Below are 21,846 nucleotides of genomic sequence, written 5' to 3'. Positions count from 1 at the left end.
ATTAACATTAAATAACAATAAAATATTAAGCTTTTTTCTAAAGGTTCTTTCTATTTTTGGATTAAATCCACTATCACTATGTTTGTTCTATTTTCATATAATGTACTTAAATAATTTTTGTCATTTTGGGATTTATTACTTTTCTGTTTTTTATTTAATAAAAAAACAAGCAATAAATATCATTTTCATTTAGCTTCATCGACTTCATTATCCGCTAACTGAATAATTTTCTTTTGGTAGTTTTTCACTTAGGTAAAACACTTTCAAACCATTATAATAGCGTCCTAATTTTTTTAGATAGCAATGAAGTAATAAGTAAGTTTGATTTTATTATCTAGATTTTCTTTTCACTTTTTTTTTAAATTAAATTAAAAATGTTTTTTTTATTTTAGATCTGAAGCAACAGCTTGGTAAGCAAGAATATATTGTATATATAAATTATGTTAGTGTGTCAATGTTCCTAAAGAACAGAGCAACAAATTGGTAAAAACACTTATCTAATTTTTTCTTTCTTCTACGCAGTGTTTGACCATCAGTAGGTTTATCAGGAAGAATTCTTCCTGATAAACCTACTGATGGTGAAACACTGTGCAGAAATAAGAAAAAATTAGATAAGTGTTTATACTAATATATATATATATATATATATATATATATATATATATATATATATATATATATATATATATATATATATATATATATTGTTGGTTAAGTTTCTTTTTTAATTTTTATTTTGTTTATTTTTTTTTTTAGTTCTCCTTCAAAGGCGAGTTGGTAAGTTAGGCATACTGTTCTTAATTTAGTTTGTAATTTAGTATAAACTATTAATATTTTGATAATGTCTTTACAACTTTTTTTTTTTACTATTTTTTTAAATTTTTCTTATCTAAATTTACTTATGTTATGTACTAATAAGTGTACTTATGTTAAAAAAATTCAAATGATCATAAATTTACAATTTTTTTCCATCAAGATGAATTGTCAAATGGCAAAGGTAAAATTTCATTTAAAATGTCTTATGTACGTGTTTTTATTCATCTTTTAGCAAGCAAGAAGAACATTTAAGTCTATGCTTTTTTTAGATAAAACACCAAACGGTAATTTTAAGTTCTCAACTGCTATAATATTTGCTTGATTATAAGTAATACATTTTTTTAATTATAATTTTGCTCCATCATTTAAAATTAAAATTTTAAAATTCAGTTTAAAAAAATATATCAATTTTTATTTTTAGAACTTACGTATGAAGATTATAAAGTCTTTCGGGAAAAGAAGCCCGAACCTTTAACCCATTGGTAATTTCAGAGGTGGGTTCAGTATGGGGGGACTGACCACCCATCATTTAGATGGGGAGGTCAACACCCGTCATACAGGGGTCGAAGGTCCGGCGGGATAATTGAAAACTTTCATGTCTTCAATTAAAAAAATTTTATTTGGAGACATAAAAGTTTTCGTGTATATATGTATATATTTGTTTTTTGTAAATAAATTTCGCTTTTGTGTACAGTGTGTGTGTGTGTATATTAGGGGTATGACTAAAAAAAAATTTAATAATTTTTTATTCCCCATGTAACCATGAGTGGAGAAATTATATTTATAAACATAAAATATATATTTTTTATGTAAATGGTCAAAAAAGATCACCCCTCAAGCTGAAAATAATTTTTCCTATCTTTTTAGTGAGTTATAAATTAGAAATATAATAGAGAACCCAATCTTACTCAATATACGACTGTGATCACAAACATCATAAATTCTACAGATTTCTTTACGAGATAACTGAAACTTTTAATAACTGCAATTTTCGATTTGAACCCTGTTGGACCGCGCGGAAGTGCTTCAGCATTTTATAATTGGTTTTTTGTATAAAACCGGAATTGTCTTCTTTAACTTTGTCAAACTGTTATCTTGTGTTTTGAACATTATGTCCAAAAATAGAGTTGCTTCAAACAACAATAAGAAAGTTTGGGAATCAAATTTAGTAAGGTTTGAAAAAGCTAAAACTTCCAGAAAATGTACTACTGTTGTTAAAAGTATTAGTGAAATGAATAAGATGCCAACAGAACAGCGTATCATTGATCGATTTAAAAGTTTGTCATCAAATGTGAAAAGTAGAAAGGAGAGAATTGCAATTGTGGCTGAAGAAACTAAATTGCTATGGAGAAAGCTAAATATTCCTATTCAACAAGGGAAATCGGCAGCAGAAAGAAAAATAGAAAATGTATTGAAAAAACTTGACAAAGATAGTCGAAAACCCGGAACTCAAAATTTTACACGATTGTTTGACATAACCGATGAGAAAGGTGAATGGTTGTGTCAGGAAGATAAAGAATTTTATTGTCTTCAAAAGTCAACAAATGGAAGAGCTGGATATTGTACCACAATTAAAGATGCTGAAGGTATTCATCCAAGAAAATTAGTGTTGATAAAGAAACAAATGTCCATCAGTCAAGGACAAGATTTTGTTGAATCAGCTAGTGAAGGAGAACCTTCAGAAAGTGAAGAGCAGTGTTCAAGCAGTGATATTGAAGCTAAAGGTCCTTCATCATCATCTAAAAAACAAAAAACAAATTCAGCAGTAAATTTAGTGATTTCTGCTAAGATTAGTACCAAAAAAGCACATAAAGTCTGTAAAACTCTTTCAGAAAGTGGTATTTCTATTCATACTCCAACGCAAAGTGGTATCTACAAAGGTGTTATGAAAGAAGGAGAAAAGTTGAAAGCAAATTATATGGAAAACCTAAAAAATGAAAAGTGGTCTTTGCACTTTGATGAAAAACAAATAAAGAAAATGGAACATCAAGTAGTTGTTTTGAAAAATGAAAATAGAGAGGTTAGGCTTGCTGTTCTGGAAATGATGAATGGAAAAAGTGAAACAATATATAATGGGATAAAGCATGTGCTAGATGAGTATGAGCTGTGGCCAGCCATAAAAATGATTGTATCTGACACAACATCTACAAATACAGGATTAAGAAATGGTGTAGTTACACGGTTACAGAAACATTTTAAAACCATTGGACTAGAAAAGCCTGTTTTTATTGGATGCCAACACCATATTCTAGATACTCTTTTGAAACATGTCATGAATGATCTTTTGAAGGATCGACAATGTCACCATATCTCCATTACCCTTTTGTGACAAGGTTGCAGCAAGATTAAGAGAACTTGAAGCTATTGTTTAGTAATACTGGAAATCCTTTGACGAAAGTGAAGCGAACTCGCTGGAGAGATGACATGGATTTCCTGAATCACTTAATAGCATGTTATAGAAAGTTTAAAAGCACAGGTAACTTTCCAAAAGTTAATTTCAAATCACTTCCTGCTATAAGCAATGCAAGGTGGAATTCGAGAGCCATTTTTATTCTACTTGCTTACATTTTAGTACCAGAATACCAAGAATCAGAATCAGCTCAAGCAGCATGTGACTTCATCTGTGGTTCATGGGGTGATATATGGTTTGGGGGTCACTATTTCAATCCTGCAGACTTTGTTAATCTATTAGAAGCATGCAATGAGCATCCTAAAGCATTGAAATCATTGAAAAGGTTTTGGTCCACTGAGCCAACACCAATACCAACACAACGTTCAAATATATGTGCAGAACGTGCTGTGAAAGTGATGCAAGACTTAATGCCATTATGCCATAGCATAGAAAAACTAAATATTAAATACTTATTGTCAAATACACAGTAGACAAATTTTAATTATACATGTTTATTGGTTTCTATAAAGTAGTGGAAGATGTGTTGCAAAACTACATTTTTAAAAAAAAAATTTACAAATATTTTTTAATTGGGGGTGAACTTTTTTGACATATAGTAAAAATGCTTGTTATTTTTCTGATTTTTGCACAAAATCTCCACTAAATTTAGTATGGGGATATAGGGTTGCAAAATTGTCATATCCCTAGTGTATATATATATATATATATATATATATATATATATATATATATATATATATATATAAATATATATATATATATAATATATATATATATATATATATATATATATATATATATATATATATATATATATATATATGTACATATATATATATATATATATGTATATATATATATATATATATATATGTATGTATATATATATATATATATATATATATATATATATATATATATATATATATATGTATATATATATATATATATATATATTTACATACATATATATATATATATATACAATATATATATATATATATATATATATATATATATATATATATATATATATATATATATATATATATATATAATTAATATTTATTAATTAAATATATAATTAAATATATAATATATATATTTATTAAAATAATATATATATATATATATATATATATATATATATATATATATATATATATATATATATATATATATATATATATATATATATATTCATATATAGATTTTATTTTTTGTAAACAACTTTTGCTCTCCTACAGTAAGTGTAGGGTAGATTATGATGAGCATCTTAAGCGGAAATTGGAATACTTTCATATATAATTTTGCTGGATCCAAAATTTTTGCGAATAACCAATTTTTAGGGATCTCTATTCATGATTCACTTAGATGTTTGGACATTAATTAAATTAAAAAATAATAGAACTAAATTTTTTTTATCAAAAACATTTTCTAATTTTTGGCATATTCTTAAATTTTAAAAAAAAGAGCCTAATATCTCTTACTTCTGTTTTTAAATGTTTTTAGTTATATGTATATAGAAAACATGTCTGTTAAGATTTACTGTAATGTGATCTTACAAACATCTTGAGCTATTTGCTAATGCTTTTTTGTGATAATTGTTGTGATGTTATTGTTGTAATGTTTTGTGTTGATAGACAGCTTGGCTTACCTTCCGGTTGGTGTCTATCGTTAAAAATGATTACAGGTAGTTTCACTAACTGCTTTTAATCATTCACTAAAAGCCAAGAAAACATTTGATATTACTACAGTACAATTTTTATACCTCATATTAATTTTTTTTTATCTTTAGTGATATTAATTATTTTCCTCTTTGAATGAGATTAGTTAAATAAGTTGGCTTTTGATTAAAAGATTTTAGTTTCAAAACTGAACACCATTGTCAAAATACTCTGGGTTAAGTAGTTTTTAAAAATCCGGTTTCTATTTTGTTCTTTTTTATTTTTTACTAACTTACTTTTCTATAACTACCTGTAATTATGGAATCACGTAAATTTTTAAATATGTTTAATCATAGTCCCTATCGGTAATAACTATTTTTAATTATTTTAATATGGTTTTCTATGCAATTGGCAATGATTGGCTCCTCGGTCCTGTAGAATACGGCTGATATAACTGATTTTGAAAAGTGCCTTTAATGTTAATCAATTGTTTTTAATTGTCTTCTATTGTTTTTAATGAAAAATTTGTTTTAAGAAGGGTTTTTATTATATATGTATATATTTTGTTACACATTTAGTTACATATCATGTAAATAAATTTGTTTAAAAAAAAGTAAACACATGTTCAAATATACTTTTTACAACTACTTTATATGGTTTTAACATCTGTTTTATAATCTTTTCAGCTCATGCTGGGTGAATAAAAAAATCAACTCTTTTTACTCAGCGCTTTTAGGCTAATTGCTCACCTTAATGTGAATACATTTATCGATTTTGCTCAAATTTGTATTCACGTAAAGCGTAACGTTTACTTCAAAAATGTTGAGTAAAAGCCATCGCGTTCTTGAATAAAAGAAATTCTTTTCATACAAGTTGGCAAGTTATATATTAATAAGTTATATTAACATACAAGTTAAGGTATAATTTTTGTGAATATTTATTTTTTAAGCTTCACTCATCATTCTTAGAAAAATAAAGAACAGTTTAAAAAGAATTAGAAACTACTCAGTTAAAAGTAAAATTAAGAGAAAGAAAAGGGAAAATTTATTCCCGATATTTTACCTAAACAATTTTTCGCAATTTTAAAATAAGACTTGGATAATCTATGCACATAATTCAAGTCATATTTTAACATTACGATTTTGTTGTTATTTGCGCATATAATGTTCGAATCATAGATATATAAATTACTGAATACGGCATAGGCATGCCCAGCCTTATAATTTTGGAAAAATTTTTGAAGCCGACCTTCTGTTAAAAAAGTGACGTAGAGTGAGGCAAAAAGTTAAAATACAAATTTAAATGTTTAATAAGCTAAATCCAAAATTTATTATGTTAGCTTATATATTCCATATGATGAAATTACTAGACTAAAGACTGAAGTCTATTAACAATTTACTAGTATCGCGTTAATCGAGAGACCTGAAAATCCAATGATTGACAAATAAAATATAGTCTAAATATTACCAATATATTTTCGTTGAATCAATTTGGTTTTCCAAAAAATGGTGTTTTTAATAGACAGTAAACAAGTTTAAATACATATTTATTTATGTGTATTATATTTACTATAATATATATTTATATTTATGTATATTATAAATATTTGGTGTATCCAACATTGACGAAGAATTTAAATTTTTTAGTTGAAGGTAGTTCATTTTATTTAAATAAAATGTGTAAAACCGATCATAACAAGGATTGAACTTATACAAATTTTATATACAAATGTATGTATGTATCTATATTATATAAAAACATACAAACGTGCATACATACATACATACATACATACATACATACATACATACATACATACATACATACATACATACATACATACATACATACATACATACATACATAATATGTATATATATATATATATATATATATATATATATATATACATACATATGTATGTATATATACATATATCTATATATATATATATATATGTATATATATATATATATATATATACATATATATACACACCTTCATACATACATTCATACATATGTGCGTAAGTGTATACATGTAAATACTATATATATATATATTTATATATAGATATATATATATATATATATATATATATACATATATATATATATGTATACATATATCTATATATATATATATATATATATATATATATATATATATATATATATATATATATATATATATATATATATATATATATATATATATATATATATATATATATATATATATATATATATATATATATACATATATATATAAACATATATATATATATATATATATATATATATATATATATATATATATATATATATATATATATATATATATATATATATATATATATATATATATATGTATATATTAGGGTGGTCCTTGATTTTCAAAGTTTGATTTTTGTACAGGGCACCCTTGAATTTTATTTATATGCATGCATAAAAAATTCACAAAAAAAATCAGCTAAATCTGAAAACATTTAGAGGTCCCTACCACATATATAATAGTTAAGTATCATGTGGGGTTCCATGGCTGCATTTCACTAGTTGTTATGCTGGTGAACTCTTTCACCGCACACTATACCGCCTGCATAATTTATCAATATGATGTTACTTATTTATTGTTAAATTATCCAGAATGCATTTCACCAGCTGTCAACCATTTGTAATTAGACACTGACAGACAATCACTCAATATAACAATAATATTTGATGAATCTGAATTAGTGACTACTGACTCTCTCAGGGAAACTTCCGTTACAACTGACCTTGTGGATACTGGATCAAAAGTGAGTGTTTTCTTTGTTTATTTTTGCTTAAATAATAATTTGCCAAATTATATTGATTTAACAATGAATTATTATAAAACAGACAGAATGACCAATCCGCTGTGCTAAATCTATTTTAAATTGTTATTTAATATCAATTGGCTGAGTGCCATAGTATTGAACTTGAATTTTCATTTATGCACATAATTGTGTATTTTATTTATTGGTTTTAGACCTTGTCAGAGTTTTCATATGTCATTGTTGTTTATTTATATTGCATAACATAAATTTTGTCAGTTAGTTTTCTGAGTTCTATAAGTTTTTGTTAGAAATTACATATAATTTGAATAATTAAATTGGATGGTAACAAATAAAATTTATTATTTTAAGGGAGATAGCCAATGCTTGCTGTAGGACTTCGAAACCAACTACAAGACGAGAAACTGAGTTGTGGCTGATAGGCCAAATGTCTGAAATTCTCAGCTCTACAAAGTTTCCGTCAAAGAAGGAAGTTATGACACTTTTCTTCTATTACAAAAACGCGACCAAACAGACCATTTTTGAAGCATCACATTCAACAACTAATGACGTTCTTGAAGTGTGGGCTAAAGCCCGCATCCCGACACGGTTGAAGAAACACGTTGTTGAAAAAGTTGAATGTCTGTTCCATAAATATGACAAACTGAAGAAAAATAAGGAAAATAAAGCAAAGCGCTCTGAAAGTCTACTGAAGAAGGAAGAAGAATGGAAGGAGGGCTTAGAGAGTCTTTTTGACATTGCTCATGCGGACGCCATGAAGATGATTAGCAAGCAGGAGGACAGGGAGTTCCTGTTAGCTCAGCGTAAGGCGGGACAACGTGGTAAGATGGGAAGTGTTGACAAAGCCATGGCCAAAAGAGAAAGAGATGTTCACAGTAGAGAAGAAAACTTCAAGAGAAGAAAAGAGAGAGAAGAACAGGACAGAGTGGCCAGAGAGGAGAAAGCTATTCTTCAGAATTCCGAAAGCGAACAGGAGTCTGGTAATGATAATGAAGCATTTGGTGAGCCATCATCAAGCACAACATCAAAGAGAACTCAACGTAAACGTGGCACACACAAAATACTGAATTACAAGTTAGCAGTATGTCTGGATATGGCAAAGGTCAGTGATAGAAATGCTGCACAAGTCCTGATTCAAGCACTGCAGCATCTCGGTCATGACCCAGCAGAGTTTAATATCAATCGATCGTCCATTTGAAGAGAAAGGATGAATTGTAGGCAGAGAATGGCAGAGAACTTGAAAGCAGAATTCAAGCCAACAGTTCCACTAACAATACACTGGGATTGGAAATTGCTGGAAGATATCAGTAGCAAAAAAATTGTGGACCGGCTCTCAATCCTCGTATCTGGACTAGGAGTTGACCAACTTCTTTGTGTACCGAAGCTGCCATCTGGAACTGGAGAAGCTGCAGCAACAGCTGTTTATGCAACTTTAGCGTGGGGCATAGCTGATAAAGTCAAGTGCGTGTGCTTCGACAATACTTCCGTCAATAGTGGTCCAAGAAATGGTGCTTGCATCATACTGGAGCAGAAGTTTGACAAAGATTTGCTCTGGTTTGCTTGCCGTCATCACATTTTAGAAATAGTCTTAGAGGCAACGGTTACTCTTTCTCTTGGCCCTTCAAAAGGTCCAGACATCATGATTTTTAAAAGGTTTCAAAGCAGTTTGAAAATCATTGACCGGTCAAACTTTCAGGCATCTAGTTTGAATGACATCGTGCACAGTGCCGTTTCCAGTGTTGCAAATGAAATTATTGCATTTGCTGAAAACCAACTGCAACAGTTTCAGCCTTGTGATGATTATCGCGAACTGCTAGAGCTGACAATAATGTTTCTGGGAGGCGTTCCATCTCAAGGATGCTCATTCAAAGCTCCGGCAGGACTGCATCGAGCCAGATGGATGGCCAAGGCTATTTATTCATTGAAAAAATGGATGCTGAGAAGCCAGATGACAAAGAAAGAAGAGAAGGGAATAGCAGACGTGTGTCTTTTCACAGTGACTCTGTATGTCAAGGCCTGGTTTAGAGCGCCGTCAGCGCCATCTTCGCCTCGTGTTGATCTCGAGCTTATCAAGGAGATCAACAAATACAAGGCACAGAATCAAACAGTCTATCAGATCGCAATGAAAAAAATTGTAGGAAATTTGTGGTACTTGTCAGAAGAACTGATTGCATTGGCTTTCTTTGATGACGAAGTCTTCGATGACACTAAACGTCTGATGGTCAGTGCCCTGCAAGCACCAGGTGCAGAACATCCTTTGAAGAGGATAACTGTTGATCCTACGCTGGTGAGCTCCAAGAACTTGGAAGACTTTGTCACCGAGAGCAGTCGTAGATTCATCACCATCACTGGTCTACCGTCAACTTTCCTCAACAAAGATGTGAAGCTCTGGTCTGCAGATGCCGGCTATCAGTTGGCAAAGAACACTGTCAGTAGTATGAGAGTTGTGAATGACATAGCAGAACGTGGAGTTGCCTTAATGGACAGTATGTATATATATTTAAAGTATTGCGTGCATCTGTCATGTTTTTAGAAATATGTTGTTATAAATAACTTTTTCTTATCTTAATTTAATTGTATCTATGAATTTTGGGCCTGTTTATACAAACATGTTGTTAGGAATGAATACGTTGTACAGTGTAATGCTAGGAAAACATCTGAGATAGAGATTAGGAATAGTGAGTGTGCTTGATAAGATGCCTCAGGTAAAACGAAGTTGATTTGGGCAAGTAGATGATTAGAATAATAATACATTTTTGATGAATAAAAATGCTAATGTTAATGCAAAAGTTGATAAAACAAACAATAAAATCAAAATTTTTTATATTTATGAAAATAATATTTAAATTTGGTTTTGCATTTCATTCTTTTTAGAATTAAATCTTTAATATCAGAATTAAGACTTTTTTCGAGAAATGAAAGAGAATTAAGACCTATTTCGAGAAAACAAGCTGAAACTTGTAAATTGTCAATCACTTTTCAAAGCAAAATTTTTTTTGCATTAAACATCTGAAAAGCTTTCTTTGTAATTTTTTAGGAATTCAATACAAAAAAAAACAACAACTTCTTGATGACATGAATCTTTTTTCAGTATTATGTTTTTTTCAAAATTGCACCTATACTTTTTCTTATTTACATTTTTTAAAGGATTCTTTTAGTGCAATTTATTTTAGGTTTTCGAATATTTTATGGCTGGTTTTAAATACCAAAAATTTAATATTTTACGACATTTTAAGCAAGTAATTGTTGTTATAGCATCAATTGTTATAGCATCAAATTGTTGTTATAGCATCAGGACTCAAATATTTTTGTAAACAGTAACCAGTTTTTTTGCAATTTAAAAAACAAATATAACTTGTTGAAGAGGCGAAAAATTATTTTGCTTTGTCGGACTTTTATCAAAGGATATCTATTTAACAATGAATAGCTAAGATTTGTTATACATACTGTGCTTCTAAAATCTACACAAAAAATTATATTAAATTTATAAAAACAAAATGTTTGAAATATAATACAATTCAAACATTCTGTTCTTATACATAAACAGTATATAATAAGAATACAATAATACTAATATTATTAGTACTATATATATTTAGTATAAATATGTATGTATGTATATATATATATATATATATATATATATATATATTTATATATATATATATATATATATATATATATATATATATATATATATATATATATATATATATAAATATATATATATATACACTACTGCTCAAAAATTTAGCACACGTTAGATTTAAGTTGCGTTTTTTTCTTTAAAAATGAAATAAAAGTAAAAAATAAGAAATTCAGGGTTTTTTAAAAAACGAAACATTTATTTGACTTTTTTAATTACATTAAGAGAAAAACAAATAAAAAAAACAAATGTCTGCCACTAAATATCTTTAATCAAAGTTAGTATATAAAAAAATAGTTAAAAAAAAGCTGCTCATAAGTTTAGCACACCTGAATTTAAGTTTGCTTTAATAGCAAGATCAATAAGGGATATGTCCACCTTTTTTCTTTATGCATAGTTCACATCTTCTTTTAACTGAATCAAAAAGTTTTCGCCAATAATCAGTTGATAAGCTGTCGAACGACTCTTTCAAACTTTCCCTAAGATGTTCAGCTGATGTTACGGGAGCTTTAGTGAGTTTGCGGTCCAGTACAGTCCATATATTTTCGATTGGATTAAGGTCAGGTGATCGAGCGGGCCACTGAAGTACCTTAATGTTGTTTTCTTGAAACCAAATAGTCACCGTTTTCGCCTTGTGACAAGGAGCGTTGTCTTGTTGAAACTGCCACTCAGACTCATTGCTAAAAAAAATGTCTCTAGTCGGGATTAAATAATTTTCAAGCGTTTCTATATATTTATGTTGATCCATACGACCATCGCATAAGTAGCAGAGACCTAGGCCGTCATAAGTGATGCAACCCCATATGCCTACAGAACCTCCACCACCTTGTAGTCGCGGTACAACGTAGCGACTACGAAACTTCTCATTATAGTGTCTTTAGATAATCACTCTGTTCTTTCGGTTAATAACTGTAAAGTTTGATTCGTCACTAAATATTATTCTTTTTAGTTCATAATTAGTCATTTTTAAAATAGCTCTACAAAATTTGATACGTTTTAACCGATCAATTGGTTTAAGCAGTGGTTTTTTAGCAGCAACGTAGAAACAAAGTTTTCGATCAATCAATCTTCTATTTACAGTTTGTCTTGAGATATGATTTTTAGAGTCAAATTTACTTCTTATGCTATCTCTTTGGCTGAGTATTTAGGGTTTTTTCTTGCAATTCTATAGATACTATTATCATCGGTGATACTTGTTATTATTGGTCGTCCAGATCGGTTTTTGTCTGCAGTAGTGCCAGTTTTTTCAAATTTTTGAATTATTCTGAGTACACATGAACGAGCAATTTTAGAACTGTTGAAACCACCAAGGTGTAGTCCTACAATAGAAAAATACCAAGTTTAATTCAAATGAGATAATACATGCTATGCATATCTTAGAAGCTTTTGTTCAGTTAAAATGTAAAAATGGATAGTTAAATTTACTTTTTAGTAAAAATTTGACATCAAAAAGTAAAGAGCGGCAGTTAAAAGACAATAGAAGTGCAAGTGTGCTAAACTTATGAGCAGCTTTTTTAAACCGCTTTAATTAGCGGTCTCTGTTTAAATAAAAAATAGATGGTTAAATTAACGTAATTTTTTTTCTTTTTTTTTCCTATATAAGGTATGTTTTAATTAACTGTAAAAAAAACAAACTAAAATGGCGTAAGAAGTTTACCGCCTAAAAATTCAATTAAAAGAAGAAAAAGGAAACTTAAATCTTATGTGTGCTAAATTCTTGAGCAGCATTGTATATATATATATATATATATATATATATATACAGTTTATTTATGAACTATATTCCTACCTATGAAAACATCTTCAGATCCCTTCGAAAGATTTATCAGTACATCCAAAAGCACATTTTAATTCTTATATCAAGCCTTTAAGCATATAGTACACAAACATATATGTATATTATACATAAATATATTATACATATAAGTAGATGTAAATTTTTATACTCAAAGTTAATCTTCTTTAAACTCCATATAAATCTTGCAATATAAGAATTACATACTAAGTTACTTCGTGGCAAACTAATTTAATAAAATTATCACTTGCATTGCAGAGTTATGGAATAGATTTTTTTTTTTTTGAATTTAATTTTATTGAAATCTTGGACAAGTTTTTTCAGTTTATCTAAAGTGAACTTATATTTAAAAATTATTTATGAACTTTAAATGCCTCCAAAATAATTTTAAATTCTATGAAATGCAAAATATAACTTGAAATTGAAATATAAAATGTAAATATGTGAATAACATAAATGCTGTTCTCAACTAAATTTGTTACTTCTGCCTCACTCTACGTCATCACGGTAAAGTTTACCCGGCTTCAATTTTTTCTGCCTATGCCGCATCCAGTAATTTATATATCCATGGTTCGAACGTTCGAATTTAACTTAACTGTAATCTGTATTTTAAACGAAGTTTAATGAAGGCTAACTGTATCTTTAATGAAGCTTACAATTTAGTTGAACTAGGAAGCCAAGAAAAATAAATGTAAGCAGAACTAGAAAAACATTAATAAATTTATAATTCGTTAGAGAAAACAAATAAAAATTAAATTGTTTTAATTTATTTACTAACACTTTTTTTTACTTATTTTAATTACTAAATAAGACTTGGATGGATGCGTGTAATTCAAGTCATATTTTAACAAAATGATTTTGTTGTGATTTGCGCATTTAATGTTTGAACATTGCAGAATAAATGGTTAACTGTATCTTTAATGAAGCTCACAGTTTTGTTTAACTAAGAAGACAAGAATAATTAAATTAAGCACAACTAAAAAGTATTAACACATTTATATTTCATTAGAGAAAACAAATAAAAATTAAATTGTTATTAATTATTTATTTACTAAAAACCCGTATTACGGGTTGCCTACTGCTAGTAGATTACACTTTGTTTAAAATAAAAATCAATTTCTGGTTTCTTCTTTAATTAATTAAATGGAGCAATTGGTTGTAACATTTGAGTTTTGATTATAATACTCATGTGAGAAATTATTATTTATTTAATGTTGGTTTTAGAAAAATAAAATTTTGAAATTAAATATTATATTAATGGCTGGAATATCACAATGCTCAGTTGGCTTGATTTTAAAATCATATTGTCACAAGTTAAGATTTACAAACCACATTGAAATAAAATTTTTTAAAGATTTAGCCCGAGATGACCAAAATTTAATTTTGATTATTGACTTATGTTTTTATCATCAAAAGTTCTATCTTGAGATAGAACTTTTGATGATGAAAAGTTCCCTGTGTTTCAGAATAAATGCTGTGATCTGCTGTTAGTCCACAAAAGACCGTGCAAAGGTTAGGAAAGCTTGTCATAAATTTTTTTATAAATGTTACTTTGTCATAATTTTATGTTCTTTATGTTTAATAATACTAGGCACATTTTATTTGCTTAAGTTATATTATTTATTTTAGCATCAATCTGAGAAGTCATGTTAAAAACCATAGCTTTAAACAAAGGTTCAATATTGTACCTGGTCAAAAAATTTGTACAAATTGCTTAGTCGAATTAAAATCTTCCACTGAAATTAATACTGATAACATTGATATTTCTGATGATTACACAAATGAAAGTATAAATAAAGAAAACGTATTTAATGCTCAACAAGCTGATATAAATAAAAACATGCAAGAACTTTCTGATTGTCTCAGTATAATTGGCATGTCACCGGTCAAGCTTCATGGAAAACCATTTGCGAATCGTATGGGTATTGGGAAAAAAAAAATTAAAACTATTACAACAGTTTTCAAAGAAAAGTTATCGAGTCCTTTAAAAATTCCATTGACAGAAGTTGAAGTTTTCAATAATGAATATATTCTTGATTAAAAAAAAAAAAAGTTGTTCAGTTCATAAAATTGTTAATTTTGATAAAAGATTAAGTTGAAAAATGCTGTTCATTTACGGACAAAATTCAAGTGTTGACTTTGTGCCCACAAGAATGGTCAATTGAAGCAGCAAGTGAGTATTTTGGTGTTCAAAGTATCTAATAATAAAATCTAGATTTTTAGCAAAGAAGGAAGGAGTTCTTGCAGTTCCACAAACTAAGCAAGGTAAAATGCTGCCTGATCAAATAAATATTTTAGTGAAAAATGTTTACGAAGATGGTGAAAACTCTCGCCAGATGCCTGTTCAAAAAGATTTTGTAAGTGTTAGTTGGAAAGTCCATATGCAAAAGCGGCTACGTTTATCAAGCTTGAAAGAGTTATTTGTCTCATTTAAAATTCTATATCCACATGTAAAGTTAGGTTTTTCCAAGTTTTGTGTTTTAAGACCTAAATGGGTGTGTTTTGCCAAACTCATCAGGAACCCATTCTGTGTGCGTTTGTATCTACCATCAAAACATGAAGTTAATTCTCCTACCCATTAAAATTGATTACCACGAACTATATATAAATTTATTGTTTGTGATATGCAAAACAAAGAATGCATGTTAAATCGATGTCCAAAAAATACATCTAAATTAGAAGAAAAGCTATTCAAACTAATAGGGCAGTTTGAGGAAGAAGATACTATCGAATTTAACCAATGGGTTACTACTGATAGATCAGATTTAGTTATACAGCTTGTAAGCATACCAGATTATGTAGATATGGTGATGAAAAAACTAGTCAAGCTAACTGCCCATTCATATATTTCTAAATGCCAATCTAAATATTTAAAAAATCTTAAAGAAGAACTGCCGTCAAATAGTGCAATAATACTAGGAGATTTTGCAGAAAACTATAGTTTTGTTGTGCAGGATGAAGTTCACGGTTTCCATTATAATAATCGTCAGTGCACACTTCATCCAGTAGTTGCGTACTATAAAGAAAATCAGGTTTTGCATTCCACCTCATATTGCATTATATCAGATGATAAAAATCATGATACCAATGGTTTACGAGGTACAAAAATCAATTATAAATAATCTGAAGCAAAAGATACCTAGCATTGCAAACGTGATCTACTTTTCTAATGGCTGTTCATCTCAATATAAAAACTGCAAAAACATTTTTAACCTATATCAGCAAAAATCAGACTTTGGAATAGATGCAAAACGGGTTTTCTTTGCAACCAGCCATGGAAAGCAACCTTGTAATGGTATAGGAGGAACGGTTAAACGGCTTGTAGCTAATGTTAGTTTGCAGAGAATTTCTACAAATCAAATATTGAACTCACGTGATATGTTCTACATATTGCACTAACAACATCAAAGGTATAAACTTTATTTTTATTTCAAGTGAAAGTTTGGTTAAAACAAGATTATTACAATCTGAACGATTTAAAATTGTAAAAACAGTACCAGGAACAAGAGACTTTCATGAATTTATTCCTGTATGTCAAAATGAAGTTAAGATGAGATACTGCAGTGATGACACTAAGCCTAGTTTGACTTAAAAATTGTGAGATGCAAGGTGATGTGCAAAGCTGATGTTGAATTTAAATTTATGTACCAACATGGCCCTTGAATCTTGAAAGACATTTGCTTGCTTCTTTTTATCAATTATTACTCAAAATCGACTGTTTGTGTATGTCTATGATATGTATATGACAATATATTTCATTTGTTAAAAAAAAATTACCTAATTTTGTTTTGTTTTACAGTTCAAAGAAAAACAAAAAAATATTTATAGTTCACTAACTTGTATAAAAATTTGTCAATTCATAAAAACACAAAATTCTAAGAGTTAATGCGTTTTGATATTTAAAATTGAGTTTATTCATGTACATGCATGTCATGGATATTGCGGTTTTACACCTAAGTGAAAATACCTTTTATTTTTTTGACTAGCTCTGAGTGAATATACCTGTCTTTAATATTTAAATATTTTTAATTGAGTTCATTAAATATGCATATTGTAGTTTTACACATAAGTGATAACTCTTACTTTCTGATTGTGCCTAAACATAAATACTAACCAATCTTCTGTCCAATCTCAATATACTTTCAATCAAAAGTAAAAATTAAATTTTTTAGATTAGTCAAAAAAACAGCTCCAATTTTTTTTTTTTTTTAGATATTTATATATACTTTAAGAATAGGAAGTTTGGAAATATATAGATCATAACCTTTTCTGTAATTCTTCTTAAAGTAAGCATGTTTACTTTTAAATTTTATTAAAAACGCCGATTTACTCTTCTTGATTTATTAATAAATATAAAAAATTATTATTTAGTATAATTTTATGGTTTAACATCTAATAATATGTGGAAAATTTCAAATTATGAAATAATATAGTCAAGGTAACAACGTATGTATCGACATTTACTTGTTAGCAAGGACGTTGCTATGGGAGCGTGATAAGTAAAAATGCTACTTAGTTTTGAATTTCAAACTTCTAAAATATTCCGATTTGTTTAAAACAACTTTGGGAAATTCTTTTTAGCGTAGTTAAGTACCTTTGTTGGAAAAATTAAGTTGCTTAGAGATAGTGGGTTATTTTTTTGAATTTTTGTTGTAGTTTTGACATGGAATTACCCTGTTGCAAAAATTAAGTTATTTAGAGATAGTGGGTTATTTTTTTGAATTTTTGTTGTTGTTTTGACATGGAAATACCCTGAAGTGAGTTTTTCTTTTTTTTTAATATATATATATTAAATTTAATTAGGAGTTTTTCGAGTTTTATTGTAATATTGTTGTAACCAATGAAAAGTAATTATTAAAATGTTCAACTTAGTATTTCAAGTACAATCAAAGTATTTCGAAGTAATGAAATTCGAATTTTAATATTTCGAAGTTTATATTTTCAAAATTAAATAAATGTTTAGAAGATAGTATGGTTTGTTGAGCATTAATTTATAGTTTTAGATTTAGTAAATACAAGTTTTTAACAAAAGCAATAATTTACGACTTTAGCTGATTAAATATCAGAGTAAGTAAACAAATATTCAATATATTATCACGAATTATTTAGTTGTACAACTTGAAAAAAAACCTTTTTACAAGTTAAAAAATGGCTCCTTCAACAAATCATTGTGGAAAGAGTTTGACAAAATAAAGGCTCCTGATGACGCACCTCCAGGTGAGCGTGATCCTTCTGGAAAGTGTAAGGAATGCGGAAGAATTTTTAAAATGAAAAACTCATCAGTTAACGCTTTAAGGTTTCATCAACAGTCCATCAAACAACACTTCTCTGAAAACACACAAACAGAAGAAGTTGTTGACAGCCCAATCCACACCAAACAATTCAATTGTTGGATACTTTCAGCTTAAAGTTTCAATTTTTGACAAGCGCCAACTTGACTATGATTTCGACCTACTTAAGCTGTTGGTGAGTTGTTTCCTCTCATTCAACATTGTTGAGACGGAAGGATTCAAAAAGTATGCGGCCAAAAGGGAACCCAGGATGACGGTCAAGTCTGCAACAACTTTTCAAGGTGTGTGTGTGTGTAAAATTCTTTTCTAGTAAAGCATGCTGCTGTCAAAAATAAGTTGCTAATGTAAAACCGTTTGCATGGATAATTGTAATTGGAATTGAAACTCTGGCATTATATATATTTAATTGGTTATTATTTTATTTTTTAGGAAAAAACTCCCATTGCTTTACGGATAGGTAAAGCAATAAATCTGAGGAATTGGCTAAAGAACTCAATGACTGTGAAGGCCTTGGGGCTTCGACAGACATGTGGACAAGCAAAAGCGACAATTCTTACATATCTGCAACACTTCATTTCATCAACAAAAACTTTGAGCTGAAAAAGTTTGTTCTTGCTTGCCAGCCATTTAGTGGCCAACATACAGTTGCAGCCTTAGCCAAAACTTTGGATAAGGTTATGCAAACAGACCTTTCTTTTCCCAGAGCCAGCATTCAAAGAATTGCTGTGCACGATTCAGCAGCTAATATAAAGGCTACATTTCCAAAAACAGTAGAGATTACAGACTCTCTGCTTTGCGCTGATCACTTGATTAACTTAGTGCTGCAAAAAGCCAACGAAAAGAAAATTTTTAAGTCTACAAGCCACAATGGGAAGTTCCAATCTTCTGAGGAAGACGACAACGACATTTACAAGGCAATCAAACAAGCCCAGGATTTCTCTGCAAAGATTCACAGAAGTTCAAATTGTTAAAAGGACATAAAAAAAAGTGTCAAGAAAATGAAGGTTATATTAATAATATTTTGGTCTATTATTGAAACTTTTAATTTAATAAAAGTATTTGGTAAAAATTAACATTACACATCTCATAAACACTGAAATATTGTCCACCCCCTCCTCCTCCTCACACATGCAAATAATTGTGACATTTAATATTTATTTTTTGTTTTTCTATTTTTAGTTTCTTACGTCAAGATCATCACAGACTGCTTGAATAGATGGAACTCGAAGTTGTGATCGTTGTGAAAGTTGTGAAAGTTGTGATCGAAGTTGTGATCGTTGTGAAAGTTGTGAAGAAATGGATCACCTCTGTAATTCGGTTGAGAGAAATCCTTTAAGAATTGAGAGACAGTAAATGTGAATCTGCTGATGTCATCCCGTCAGAGAGTCAGTTTTTACTTTTGGCGGAAGTTCAACCCATCTTAGATTCAATCAAAAAAGTCAGCAAGGTCTTTTCTGATGACAAGCATCCTACACTTCATCTTGCCTGCAGCCAACTGGTCAACTTTCAGATGAAGCTAAACTCCATTGCTCAGACATACAATCTGGCACAAAAGACTTTATCCAAATTCTGACTGGTGAGCTGAATAGGCGATTTCCAAACAGTGGAACAAAGAATCACTACCATGCCATGGGAAATTTTCTCCACCCCTTCTTCAAGGGTGCATTGGTGAAAAAGTATGGTAATTTGGAAGGGCTCAAGGACAGGTTGGTGAATGAGCATCCAAGTCATCAAGAACTTTTGTCCTAAATCAGGAATGCTTCCCTTAATCTGCAGGGTCTGGCTTTGACCTTGAAAAAGCTGAAATAATGGCAGTAGAAATGTCTAGAGAAGTAATTCTGTTCAGGTCTGGAAAGACAAAAATTGAAATTGAGTTAGACATATACAAAGGTCTCCTCGTCCCAATTCCTCAAACACTGATATCCTTAAGTAGTGGGAAGCCCATGCAAAAATGATTCCACTACTTTCCCAAGTTGCAAGAAAATACTTGGCCATTCCTTTAACTTCTGCATCAAGTGAAAGGGTTTTCTCAGCTTCAGGCAGTGTGGTTGATTCGAGAGCAAAATTGGATCCCGAAAATGTTGACAAAATTTTTACCTCAAGACCAGCATTGGAAAGATGAATAATGCACGATCTGCTTTGACAATTGAAGCAGCAGAAGAAGAAACAGAAAGGAAAACCAAGACCTACCAAAAAGATCAATCTGCTGTCACTCCACTACGACAAAACAAGAGGATTCACAAACAGTGGTTCCATTTTATATTTCTGATGATTAAACTTACTTTGTACATCTGTAAATTGTAATACAAATCGATTACAAGCAATAATAGTTGTTACAAAGAATAAAATCTAAAAAATGTTTTATATATTTACTTTTCTGTTCTTTCATAATTTTTACACTCTTAAATCCATTAAAATTGGTCTAAAACTGGGTTAGATATACATTAGGAAAATTTCGGAATACTTCGAAAAAAATTTAAAATACTTCGGAAAAAAATTCGAACATTTTCGAAGTCCGAATTTCCTTTGATTGACTTCGAAACTTTAACTTCGATTTTCGTAGTTACAAATGTTCACTTTGAAACTTCGACTTCGAAAGACTTCGTCACCCGTAATGCAGAAGCTTAATTAAGGTGCCAGAGTATGCATATTTTTCAATGAAATTTGGCAGGTAGTAAGAAAAAAGGTTTTTAAAGTTGAGAGAATATATTAGAAAACGAACCAGCATTCCTTCGATATATACTTGATGTCCAAAAAACAAGTAAATTTTTAACAACAATAAATTCATAATAAATAAAATTTTAACTCAAAGAAATCCATGCAAAATTAAAGTTCCATAATTCTAGTATTCAAAAAACATCTATGTTGATACATATTTCTAAAAAAATAACAAAGCAAAACAAGTTCATACCACGCAACTTTTCAACAAACTTGAAAAAGCGTGTCACAGAATTTGGCAGTTAAAACGGCTCCGTAAAATCCGGATTGACGCGTACCTATATTTAATTAGTTAAGAGTCGTGTTAATAATGATACAGAAATTGGTACAGGTATTGAAAGAAATAGTTTAAAACTGGTTATATGATATACAATATATATTTATACTGATTATATACTTGATGCTTGATATAGTATATCAAGTATAATACTTGATATACTATATCAACAACCAAGTTTTGACTATTTGAAAGATTTAGACATGGCAGAATCTCATACAGAATTATATTTTTCAAAAGGAAAACCTATTAATGATACAGAGAGTTTGTCCTGATAATTCAATAGAATTTAATATCTTTAATTGAAAACTTTTAGATTGTGCTATTCAAAATAATTGAACCAGTACATTAGTTAATGAACTTATTGAAATATTACAAGTCAGGTTTGCAACTTCGCAATGATGCAAA

The sequence above is a fragment of the Hydra vulgaris genome, chromosome 14, assembly GCF_038396675.1.
Source record: "Hydra vulgaris chromosome 14, alternate assembly HydraT2T_AEP".
NCBI lineage: Eukaryota > Metazoa > Cnidaria > Hydrozoa > Anthoathecata > Hydridae > Hydra > Hydra vulgaris.
The sequence above is the reverse complement of the archived record's forward strand: the minus strand, read 5'-3'. Positions refer to the sequence as shown.